The sequence below is a fragment of the Eptesicus fuscus genome, chromosome 20, assembly GCF_027574615.1.
Source record: "Eptesicus fuscus isolate TK198812 chromosome 20, DD_ASM_mEF_20220401, whole genome shotgun sequence".
In the NCBI taxonomy this organism is placed as follows: domain Eukaryota; kingdom Metazoa; phylum Chordata; class Mammalia; order Chiroptera; family Vespertilionidae; genus Eptesicus; species Eptesicus fuscus.
In genome coordinates this window covers 39,915,814-39,928,176 of record NC_072492.1, presented here as the reverse complement: position 1 = coordinate 39,928,176, position 12,363 = coordinate 39,915,814, and positions in this window count along the sequence as shown.

The following is a 12,363-nucleotide window of genomic DNA, read 5'->3' as shown; positions in this document are numbered from 1 at the left end:
AGAAAGTGAATGCTTCCTCAGTGTCTCTTTCCCAGAGGCCCCGCAGGAGATCCGCCTTCCAGTCTTGGTGGACAGAGTTGCATACGTGTCCACACCTAAACCAATTGATCAGAGAAACGGAATTCTCATGTTATTTTTAAATATATATATATTTGTAGACTTCAGAGATGAAGGGAGAGGGAGAGAGATAGAAACATCAATAATGAGAGAGAATCATTGATCAGCTGCCTCCTGCATGCCCCCTACTGGGGATCAAGTCCACAACCTGGGCATGTGCCCTGACCAGGATTGAACCAGTAACCTCCTGGTTCCTAGGTAGATGCTCAACCACTGAGCCCTGCCGGGCAGGCTCTCATGTTATTTTTTTTATCATGTTATTTAGAACAATCACTCTCCACCTGATGGGGCTGGGACAGGTACAGCTTTCCGCAAAGCCTAGACCCCCAATTCCTGAATCAGCTAGGGTTTATTAGGAAGAGGAAAGAATGCCATTGGGGTGCACTCAAAAGGTCTGTGCTTCCTTTATTGATGGGTAGGAAGTCTTTCTATCCTGGATACTAACCTTTACCTGTTTTATGTGCTGCGAACGTTGCCACCTAGGCTGTTGCTGTCTTTTTTTTTTTTTTTTTAAATATTTTTATTGATTTCAGAGAGGCAGGGAGAGGGAGGGAGACAGAAACATCAACCATGAGAGAGAATCATGGATCGGCTGTCTCCTGCACGCCCCCTAGTGGGGACTGAGTCTGCAACCCAGGCATGTGCCCCCGACCGGAATCGAACCCAGGACCCTTCAGTCCACAGGCCAATGCTCTATCCACTGAGCCAAACCAGCCAGGGCTGTTACTGTCTTTTAAGTTTGTTTATAATGTCATTTTCATAGCAGAAAGCTTTTTTTTTTGTAGTTAAATTGATCAATCTTTTGTGTTTCTTGTCTAAGAAATCTTTTCTTACCGTGAGATCTCCTACATTTTCTTCTAATTATTTTAAAGTCTTACTTTTCACTTTTAGGTCTTTAATCCATCTGGAATTAATCTTTATGCATGGTGTGATTTTTCATATGAAAAGCCAAATGTCACAACACTTTTTTTCCGAATAGTTTATTCTCTTTCACTGAATTGCAATGCCACTGCCATCGTAAATCAAATTCCCACATACACTTGGAACTGTTTCTGGGCACTCTATTCTATCGATCTCTTTGTCTAGCCCTGCACCAATACCACATTGTTTTAATTACGATCGCTTTCAAATGAGTCTTGGTATCTGTTAGGGACTTATTATTTTTCACAGTTGTCTAGTCTCTTCCTGGTCCTTTGTTCTTCCATATGAATTTTAGAATCAGTTTACATTGCTTTCTGAAAAATCCTCTTGGAATATTTAGTAGAGTTGTATTAACTCGAAAGATTAATATGGGGAAATTGTCTTCATGACGTCTATCAATTTATTCCTTTTCGAGCTGATAGTTTTTGTGGCCTATAGTTTATCTTCACAAATATCTTTGAATGTCTTTTCTAAGTTTTTTTTCTGGGTTCTGTACAATTTTAATTTTACCGTGGATGATTTCTTTTTAAAAAGATATTATAATTTCAAATAAATTATTGCTCATTATAGAATTGCTGTTGAACTTGTATGTTATTTGTATTGGGATGTTACTCTTTGTCCAGCAACCTTGTTGATTTCTCTTAATACCTCAATAACATATCTGTATTATCTCGTGGACTTTCTATGTAAATTATCATACCATCTGCAAAAAAAAAAAAAAAAAGTCAGAGATTTTGTTTCTTTTATTTTCCTAACCCTTCTATTACCGAGTGGTGGCTTCTAAATCTGACTTCTCCCGCCCTGACCAGATTGGCTCAGTGGATAGGGCGTCGGCCTGCGGACTGAAGGGTCCCAGGTTTGATTCCGGTCAAGGGCATGTACCTTGGTTGTGGGCACATCCCCAGTGGGGGGTGTGCAAGAGGCAGCTGATCGATGTTTCTCTCTCATCGATGTTTCTAACTCTCTATCCCTCTCCCTTCCTCTCTGTAAAAAATAAATAAAATATACTTTAAAATAAAATAAAATAAATCTGACTTCTCCCAGCACTCAGGCTGAGCCAGTAGGCTGGCCTTGAGCAGCTCTTGCCTTGCACCATCAGCTATCCTATATAATAAAAGGTTAATATGCAAATTATCCCCTGGACCAGGAGTTTGACCAGGGGGTAGGGCCCGCAGGCCAACCTCCCACACTCCCACCCCCTGGCGAGCCTGCTGGATTGGTGTGGGTGGGCCAGACCCCACCTGTGCATGAATTCGTGCACCTGCCTCTAGTAAATAAACAAAAGACCCCTTACAGTTTACAAAGCACTTGTGCTTCCATGATCTCATCCACCTTTATTACCTACCCCCTCTTTGCGGAGAGGGAGCGTCTCAGTGGAAAGAGCTGTAGGCCTCACTTTCACAGACCGAGCTGCACAGAATACTGTGCTGTGGGACCCCCGCCATTCCCTCCCCCAACCCCTCTTCTCTGTGAACTCAAAGGTTTGGCCAGGGATGGTCTGTGACAGTCTCAGACTCAGGACTGATGGCTTTGAGGACTGAAGTCCACTAGTAAGAAGGGAGGCCTCTGGGTCCACTTAGGTCCCCAGGTTGGTGCCTCCCAGTATCGTGGGCTGCGGGTGAATGGGGAAATAGGAAATGTAGCTGAAACCGGAGGGCTGGTACAGAGGCCGGGGACGGTGGGGAAGAGGGCCTTGTGTCTAGCACCCGGTCTCCGTGCGGGTTCTCCTTCCCGTTGCAAAGGACATCCTCTGCGCCCGGAAGGGGAGGACAAGATACAGCTGGAGGCGCGGGTCCCCTCCCCGGTGGCTTCCTCTCCTCGCCGCGCTCAGCACGTCTTTCTGACGCTCATCCCCAACCGGGGGCGGGGCGGCTTCTTTACTCCCACCCCCACCCCCGCACCCGCTCCGTCCCCACAGTGCGCAGGCGCAGGCGCGGACTGGCGCTGGCAAACGCGCCCTCTCCTGGTGATGTGACAGGTCGCACCCTTTGTTGTTGCGCCGGGGGCCGGCGTGGAGGCTGGGAGAGAAAGATGTGGGTGGAGTCTCGAAAGCAGCTGCGACGATCAGATCACGGTGATGAGAATCCCTTTCCTTTGTCCCTAATGACAACATATCAACCCCCCCCCCCCCGTTTCATTTTTTTATTTTTAGGGTACAGTTTTAAATTTAATTTTACTTGAATTCCACAAAAGAAAAAGAGGTTGATGGAATTGCTGAATTCATATAAATATTTCCTCTAGACAAAAGATACTTCCCCTAAAATATCCCTTCAAGATTTAAAAAAAAAGAAAAAGAAAGAAAGAAACTGTGAGGACATTAAAGGTTGAAGTCATTATGAGTTTTTTCCGAGGACATATTTTCATATTTGTTTGTATAGACTGACTTCTTGCTGTGAAAGATGAGTTCGCTGGCCCAGTCACACGGGCATGAACACGCAGTTCTGAAAATATTGAAGCCCTTCTGTACCAGTTAGTAACTATCAGCCACTGGGCTCTCCCCAGGGCTCCCTCTCTCCTGGCGGCCCCATCCCACTGCCAGGACCAACCCCAACCCCAACCCCCAACCCCCATCTCCCGGGGACCCAGAGCTACAGGGCGAAGGGGACTCTGGTCTCCTCTCCCAGGCGCCTTCAACACCCACCACTTTGCCCCAAGCAGCTTAGTTTCCATCTGTTTTATATAATGGCCCTCAGGTAAGGCTTTGTTTGCAGGAAGTATTCAGTGTGAAAACCCTTTGAAAACCCCTGCTCAAGGTCAGCCCTCAGGCCCTTGCAAGTTTGCACAGTATGAGATTTTGAGAATGGAGGCCTTTCTCCCAAACACACTAGCTCCTTATGAAGTCAAGAGCACGTCTGCCACAGACACAGGCCTGCGGGTATGGAGATGACCCCTGAGCCGGCTCCAAACCAGATGAGGCAGAAGGTGCTGGAGGCCAAATAACATGAAGGGAGTGGGCTTTGCTCCGTGCCCAGCCCTGTGCCAGGTGCTCACGGTCCAGATTCTCTCCAATCCCATGAGAGGTGTTTCTTCCCTCCCGTCCTCCTTCCCTTCTTTTTTGTTTTTTTAAATATATTTAATTGATTTTTTACAGAGAGGAAGAGAGAGGGATAGAGAGTTAGAAACATCGATGAGAGAGAAACATCGATCAGCTGCCGCTTGCACACCTCCTACTGGGGATGTGCCCGCAACCAAGGTACATGCCCTTGACCGGAATCGAACCTGGGACCTTTCAGTCCACAGACCGACGCTCTATCCACTGAGCCAAACTGTTTAGGGCCTTCTCTTCTTTCCGGATTTACTGAGCACCTGACCTTGACAGGGGCTGGGGTAAAAAGGCAAAGCTAGCATCCCTAAGACCTCACCGTCTGTGAGAGCATCATCCAAAAAAGGGCTGTGACTGGGGTGGGTGCAGGATGCAGGGGGAGCCCTAAGTGAGTCAGGGAAGGTTCTCCAGTGGAGTTAAAACCAAGCTGGGATTTGAAGGATGAGGAAGGGCATTCAAAGTGGAGGGAACTGCATGTGCTAAGGCAGGGGGGCAGGAAACAGCCCTCCTGGTCTGGGAACTGTGGGAGGGCGTGGAGCCCAGGTCCAGGAAATCTGCTGGGTGAGGTTGGGGTCCCAGAACCCACTACCTGGACCCTCTGCCTCCTTGACCTTTGCTCCTGGCTGCCTGGCCAGGGAGAGGCCCCCTCTTACCTGCACAAAAGGAGGCTTTGAAGCTGGAGAGAGGGAGTGAGGAAGGAGGAGCCAGCTGGTGTGTATTTTTGGATTGCATCTCAGAACTCCTCCTCCTACTCCTCCTCTTCCTCCTCCTCCTCCTTTTCCGACACCATGGCAACCAAGCTGAAGCTGGGCAAGCCACCCCTGGGTTGCACTGAGTTGAGGGGGAGGTGGGCTGAGGGTAGGGACCTCTGCTCCCCCTCTCTGAGCCTCAGTTTTGGCATCTAGAATATGGGCACCACAACCCAGGTGATCCAGGAAGAGGAGGCCCAGGCTGGACTCATTAGGGGAAAGGCCTGGGAGGTAAGGGCAGGGATGGGGAGTACCCTGCATCATCCTGCAGCTGGGGGCTCGGCAAGGCAGTGAGGAGTCCCTGAGCCACAAAGCCTGCCCTTCCCACCAAGCAGCCTGCCCCGTTGTGCCCACTGCACTGTCACTGCCGAGGAGCCCCGGGGTAGGAGGGGCAGGAGACAGGGCCGAGGCACAGACACAGGGCCGAATCCCCTGTGAGCCCCTGCAGTCCCCGGAACCTGGTCAAGCCCCGAAAAAAGGGCAAGGAGGAGTATATTTCCTGAGGCGGCTGTTCCGATGAATACAGACTGGCTTAAAGAAACAGGAACGGCCGAAACCGGTTTGGCTCAGTGGATAGAGCGTCGGCCTGAGGACTCAAGGGTCCTGGGTTCGATTCTGGTCAAGGGCATGTACCTTGGTTGCGGGCACATCCCCGGTAGGGGGTGTGCAGGAGGCAGCTGATCGATGTTTCTCTCTCATCGATGTTTCTAGCTCTCTATCCCTCTCTCTTCCTCTCTGTAAAAAAATCAATAAAATATATTTAAAAAAAAAAAAAAAAAGAAACAGGAACACATGCTCTCCCAGTTCTGGGGCCAGAATCTGAAATCGGGGTGTCTGGGGCTGTGCTCCCTCCAAGGGCTTTGGGGGGGGGTGTCCTTCCTGCCTCTTCAGCTTCTGGGGGCTCCTGGCTGCATCCCTTCCATCTTCACGAGGCCCCTCTCGGGTCCTCCCTGGACCTCTAGGACTCCTCACCTGGCCCCACCCCCTGCTCACCTGCCCACCTGAGGCCAATCGCTTGGCCCCTCCTCCTAGTTTACGTGCCTCCTCTGGCATGACCACGTGGCCTTGCTCCCTTGGCAGCTGGTGGAGCCACTTGTGAGCTGCGCTGAGTTGAGGGGGAGGTGGGCTGAGGTTCGGACTCTGCTCCCCTCTCTGAGCCTCAGTGTTGGTGTCTAGAATATGGGCACCACAGCCCAATTGCTGGCTCCTGTCAACCCAGGTGCTCCAGGAAGAGGAGCCCCAGGCCGGACTCATTAGGGGAAAGGCCCGGGAGGTAAGGGCGGGGCTGGGAGTACCCTGCATCATCCCGCAGCTGGAGGCTGGGGGCTGGGGGCTGGGGGCTGGGGACTGGGGGCTGGGGGCTGGGGGCTGGGCAAGGGGAGGAGTCCCTGAGCCACGATGCCTGCCCTTCCCACCAAGCAGCCTGCCCTGGTGTGCCCACTGCGCTGTCACCGCCGAGGAGCCCCCGGGGAGCGGGAGACTGGGCCGAGGCACAGACACAGGGATGAATCTCCCTGTGAGCCCCACAGCGAGAGGTCTAGGGGGTCTCCTGTGCCGGGGCACAGGGCTCAGCTGTTCCCAGAACCCAGTCAAAGCCCCAAAAGGAAGGGCAAGGAGGGGTCTATTTCCTGAGGCTGCTGCTCCCAGGACTCCAGACTGCCCGAGACAAGCAGGAACGTGTGATCTCCCCGCTCTGGGGCCAGAATGTGAAACCAGGGTGTCGGGGGCTGTGGTCCCTCGAAGGGCTCCAGGGAGGGTCCTTCCTGCCTCTTCAGCTCTGGGCTCCTGGCCGCATCCCTTCAGTCTTCACGTGGCCCCTCTGGCGTCCTCCCATGACTTCTCCGACTGATCTTGCGGCCCCGCACCCCTGCTCACATGCCCACTTCTGGCTGATCACGTGGCCCGCCCCCTTATTTACGTGCCTCCTCTGGCGTGACCACGTGCCCCGCTCCCTTGGCAGCTGGGGAAGCTGCCTGTGAGCTGGGCTGAGGGTAGGGACCTCTGATCCCCCTCTCTGAGCCTCAGCGTTGGCATCCATAATATGGGCACCACAACCCAGTCCTCACGTGACTTCTCACGTGTGTTCATGTGCCCCCCCCCACCTGCCTTGTTCAAGTGCCCACTTCTGCTTGATCACGTGGCCACTCCCCCTTCTTCATGGGCCTACTCTGGTGTGGCCCCGCCCCTTTTTCATGCCCCCGCCCCCTTGAGACTTTGAATGGTCTCTGTTTCTGGGGTGCTACCTCCCTGGTTGGCTGTCTGCCCTTGCTCTCACAACAGTCCCTTCGCCAAAGTCCTTCCTGAACATCCTTTGTGCGTGCCCTCCCGTTCCTGCTGGGACTGCGGCAGCTGGGATTGAAAAGGAGACAGGAGAGCACTGGCCGGTCCAGAGTCCCTGCCAGAGGTCCAGAGGGGCCTGTGCCGTCCCTGGAAGACAGGGGGAGGGAAGGGTAGTGAGGTGGGGGTGCTGATTAGGGAGCAGAAAGCCCTCAGGGCAAGTGGGGCACACAGACAATCACCCCACACTCCTGTGAGGGGCAGCTGTGGCCCATTGTACAGGTGAGGTTACTGCAGCACAGAGAGGGCGAGCCACTTCCTCAAGGGCACACAGCAGTAAAAGGGCAGAGCTGAAAATGGAAACCTGGGCTTCCCACAGCCTCTGTCTCCTTGTCCTGTGACCTCTGGGTAAGTGGCCCTTCACCCGGTGGCCATTTGCTCTGATGGGTTTCACCCTTCCCTCCAACCCCCCTCCCTCCCCCCTCCCCAGCAGACAGGGGTCCTGTCATTGCACCAGTGCCTCTGGGTGGCTACTCTCTTTGTCCCACGGTCCCTCCCAGCAGGTAACCTCGGTGGAGTCCCACCGCATTGGGGCGAGGGCCTTGTGTGGAGAACGCCCAGCCTCCCCGCCGTGTGTGGCTTAGATTACAAAGTACCGTTATTTTTCCTGTGTCTGGCTCCCACCGCCCGCCTCCCCTGGCAGATTTTGTTTTACCTCGAAAAGAAATTGATTCGGGGTCTGCAAACCGGCTGACTTCCTGCATTCAGTCTGGCCGGTGCCACCTGGTCTAAGTCCCTGATGCCACCCCACCTCCGTGGCAGCATCTCTCATCCCCTGGAGTCCCCTTTCAGCGCACAGCACCCTCAGCTCTCCCCTGCAGCTCCAGGGGCCTGCTGAGCCCGGGCCCCAGCCTGTCTGACTGGTCCCCCAGGTCCTGTCGGCAGCCCCAGGGTCCTCAAACCAGTCTGGGAAGGGCCAGTGGGTTGACCCCTTAGACAGAGGGGTGTAGACACCACGTGGACACCTCTCCCCCGCCCCCATTGGTCCCCCACCTCAGAAATGTTGTGAGCACTGAGTCTGTGCTGATGTCCAGCTCTGGAGGGTTCAGCCTGCGCAGTGCGGCCACCAGAGGGGACCCATCTGCAGAGTGGCAGGTGGAAAGGCCTCCCGGGGCAGCTGGGTGCCCACCTGGCCCCAAAGGCACCCTTCAGCCTCCCACTTACCCCTTCTGAAGGGTAACCAGGTGTGGTTCCCGCTCTGCCCAGCTGCCTGCCTTGGGAGGCGGCAGAAGCTGTCGCCATCTGCTGGTCCATTCCTGTTACTGCAGAAGGTAAGAGTCATCTGCTACCCAGCCGGTGTCCCCCGGGAGCCAGCCCCGCACATCCTTCCCATTCCACAGGTCAGAACCAGGCCTCGGCGCTTCCCTCAGCCGGGATGGAGCAGAGCTGGATTGGGAATCATGACGGTCTCTGCAGCGGATGTGTGTGGTCCCCATTTTCAGGAACCCAGGAGGCTCCGGGGCCCTCTGTGCATTTGTCACTGTGGCTGTATTACCAGAGGTCCCTTCAGGGCACAAGCTGGGACGCGGTGGCCAGGACTTGTCCGCAGCCTCTAGGATCTGAGCCCTCTGCTCTTTCCTCCACATGCGGCAGGGACATCCTGCCAGACGCTCCGCTCAGAAATAAGAGGGTACCTTGCATCCAAATGGGCAACAGACACAGGCCTGCGGGTATGGAGACGACCCCTGAGCCGGCTCCAAACCAGATGAGGCAGAAGGTGCTGGAGCCCAGGCGGCAGGAAGGGAGTGGGCTTTGCTCCGTGCCCAGCCCTGTGCCAGGTGCTCACGGTCCAGATCCTCTCCAATCCCATGAGAGGTGTTTCTTTGGTCCCTTCCCTGCCTCCCTCCCTCCCTTCCTCCTTCCCTTCCTTCTGGAGTTGCTGAGCACCTGTCTGTGTCAGGGGCTGGGGTGCAAAGACAAAGCTAGCATCCCCAAGACCTGGCCGCCCTGTGAGAGCATCATTCGGCTGTGACTGGGGTGGGTGCAGGATGCAGGGGGAGCCCCAAGTGACTCAGGGAAGGTTCTCCAGTGGAGTTAAAGCCGAGCTGGGATTTGAAGGATGAGGAAGGGCATTGGAGGTGGAGGGAACTGCATGTAGGAATGCAGGGAGGCAGGAAACAGCCCACCTAGTCTGGGAACGGTGGGAGGGCGTGGAGCCCAGGTCCAGGAAATCTGCTGGGTGAGGTTGGGGTCCTAGAACCCACTACTTGGACCCTCTGCCTCCTTGACCTTTGCTCCTGGCTGCCTGGCCAGGAAGGCTCATCCTCCGTTTTAGATGGAGACGAAGAAAATATGGCCCTCAGAGATAAAGAGACAGGTTCGTAGAGACGGCAGTGAGATGAGACCGAGTTGGGGAGACTATTCATCCATTCAATCATTCATTCATTCACTCAGCAAACATTCACTGAGATGGGGAGAGACTGGTACAAAGGACCAGAGGGACTGAACTGAGACCCCGAAGGGCCACGATCCGACAGGTGCAGGTGGCAAAGCAGCAGGGACAGAGGCCCAGCTAGCTGAGGGCAGGGCTGGCCGTGTGGGGCCAAGGCTGAGAGAGGCCGAGAGGCGAGACCTGAGCCTCCAGTACCCCAGATGGATGCTCCAACTGGTGCGGACCAAATCAGGAACTCAAGATGGGACAGTAGTCGCAACAGCTTGAAGCGGTCGAATGCATTTAGAGCCATAAATTCATAATTACACTACTAATTTAAAAAAGCTAACTGGTCACAGTTTAGAGGGCACTAGAGAGCCAATTCGTTATTTGGAAATGGGCAAATACAGGAAGAGAGTCGAGGACCTAGCCTGTCTTTCCTGTAAGAGCTGCCTATCACTCAATACCAAACAGTCAGTGAGGGGACAGTGTTTCTGTTTAGAATTATTCCAGCTGATAAAGGAAAAGAGTGATTTTGAATATCACCATTTTGTAAAAAAGTATAATGATAATTGCCGGAAACAAATCAGTTTCACTAAAAAGAGAGATGTTGACAGGAAGCCAGGAAGGCTGGTCAACAACCTTAATTGCTCTAACCACTCACCCTTTAGTTGAGATATTGTTAGCTGAAGCAGCTTCCACCTTGGTTTGTGCCATTAAGTTTTTGTTATTTCCTGCCTAAGGGCTACATGTATATTTCTGTTTGTCTTGACTAAGATGTTTTCCCCAAAGCCTCAGTAAAAGGGATGGCAGAGCCAGAGCAGTCAGTTCTCCCACTAGAGGTGGACTACCGCCTGGCCCCCCATTTCGCCAAATTGAATTTCTTCAAGTCTCCTTTCATTTGTGTGCGGCCCTTCTCCAGAACTCGAACCCTGAACCGGAACCCTGGACCACGCGGGTCGTGGAAAGGGATTCCTACAGATAATAGCAAATAACAAATGAGCAGATGGGTGAGGCCGGAGAGCAATGGCTGCTGTGCCCCGGGTGGAAGAAACACCCCTGCCCCCTATGAAGCAGTCCTGCCAAGGAGAACGGAACCTGCACCTGATCGGGACTCTTGACCCTATTACAGTTGATGAGAAATAACAACGCACAGGAAATACAATTTACAAGAAGCTCAGAGGCCAGAGGGACATGGGAAGGAACACCGTAGAGATGCAATCAGCAAAACCCAACCGGTGGAAATTCACACAGCAAATCGCCTGGTCCCCTCAAGGAGAGAGAGAGAGAGAGAGAGAGAGAGAGAGAGAGAGAGAGAGGGAGAGAGAGTTGGAACAGGAACCTAGAGATTTAAAGAGATTGAAAAGAGGCCTGTGCACCTTATTTGAAACCCGATTCAAACAATTACATTGCAAAAACAAAGAAGAAGAAGGCATTTATAAGAAATTGCACATTTGCACTCTACAGATCTGATATTAAGGAATTATTAACTTTAAGGTCTAATCATGTGATTATGTTAAAAAAAATTATTCTCTTCCAAAGTTACGTACTGATATGTTAACAGAGGCAGTTCAATAGGAGGGGGAAATCGGGAGGGGTATAGGTGAAACCAGATTGGCCATGAATCGACGATTGTTGAAGCTGGGTGACGGATATGTGGGGGCTCATGAAGTTAGCCTGTATATTCCTTTTATTTAAAATTTCCTAAAATATGTTTAAAGAAATATTTGACCCTTCTCCCTACCTGCAGCCCCCAAGGAATAGAAGGTGCTGCGTGTTACAACAGCAGGTTGCAATCCAGACGGCTCTGAGACGGGGAGGTCCCCGGGTGGGCCAGAGGAGACTTTCTGGGGACTTCCAGCTGGTCCCTGGCACAGTCCCTGGCTCCCCTGGTTTGGGGGAGGGGAAGAAGGATCAGTAAGGGAGGCCGGCTTCTCTGGGCCTGATGGCACTGGGTTCGGGCACTGCCCCCTTAAGAGAGCTGAGGGTATGAGTGGGTGGCTCCAAAAATAGCAGGGGAGGCAGCAGGGAGAGGGAGGGAGTCACATGTGCTGTTGAGGGGCTGAGGCCTGGGCAGCTGGCCAGGCACTGGCGCCTCTGCCCGCCCCCCCCCCCCCCGAGCCCTCTGCCTCTCGCTTTGCCAGCAGAACCTCTCCCCCTCTTGCCCTCCATCTCTGAGGAGGCCGAGAGGTGCCAAGGTGTCTCTGGGACAAACGCCATCCTGCCTGCCAGCCTGAGTGGACGCTGACTCTGGAATTTGCTGGCTCTCCAGGGACGGGTGGGACAGTCAGGTGGGAAGAGAGAGGGAGGGACAAGGACTAGTCACCTGCTCACCAGGCACCCTCATCTACAGGCCAACACCTGCCCCCTCAGCGCAGGTCCCAGATATCCTTGTCCGGGGCATTTGCCGGGGTGAAGCGGCAACGCCCTTTTTCTCAACCCCTTGTTTACAGACACCAAGAACTTTGAAACCCTGGCACCCGTGGCCCCGCCCCCTTCTCAGGGCACCCGGGGAGCATGCCCCTCTGCCTGCTCCGAGTGGGAAGCCCCCGGACGGAGGATACCCCCTTCACCCCTGCACCAGGTCCTGTGGCAGGTGCAGAGGGAAGGGGTGCCCTGGATTGGTTCAGAACTGGGCTGCGTGCTTTCCGGGTATCAGTGGGGAGTAGTGTGGCCTTGGGGAAGCTCTACGCTCCTTGCGCCTCAGTTTGCTCACCTGCAAACGGGGACAACACTAACACCTCATGGAGCTGCGGGCAGATGGAATGAGTTACTCTGCGTAAATGGATGTCAAGCCTTCAGCATGCGACTGGCAGGGGTGAGCT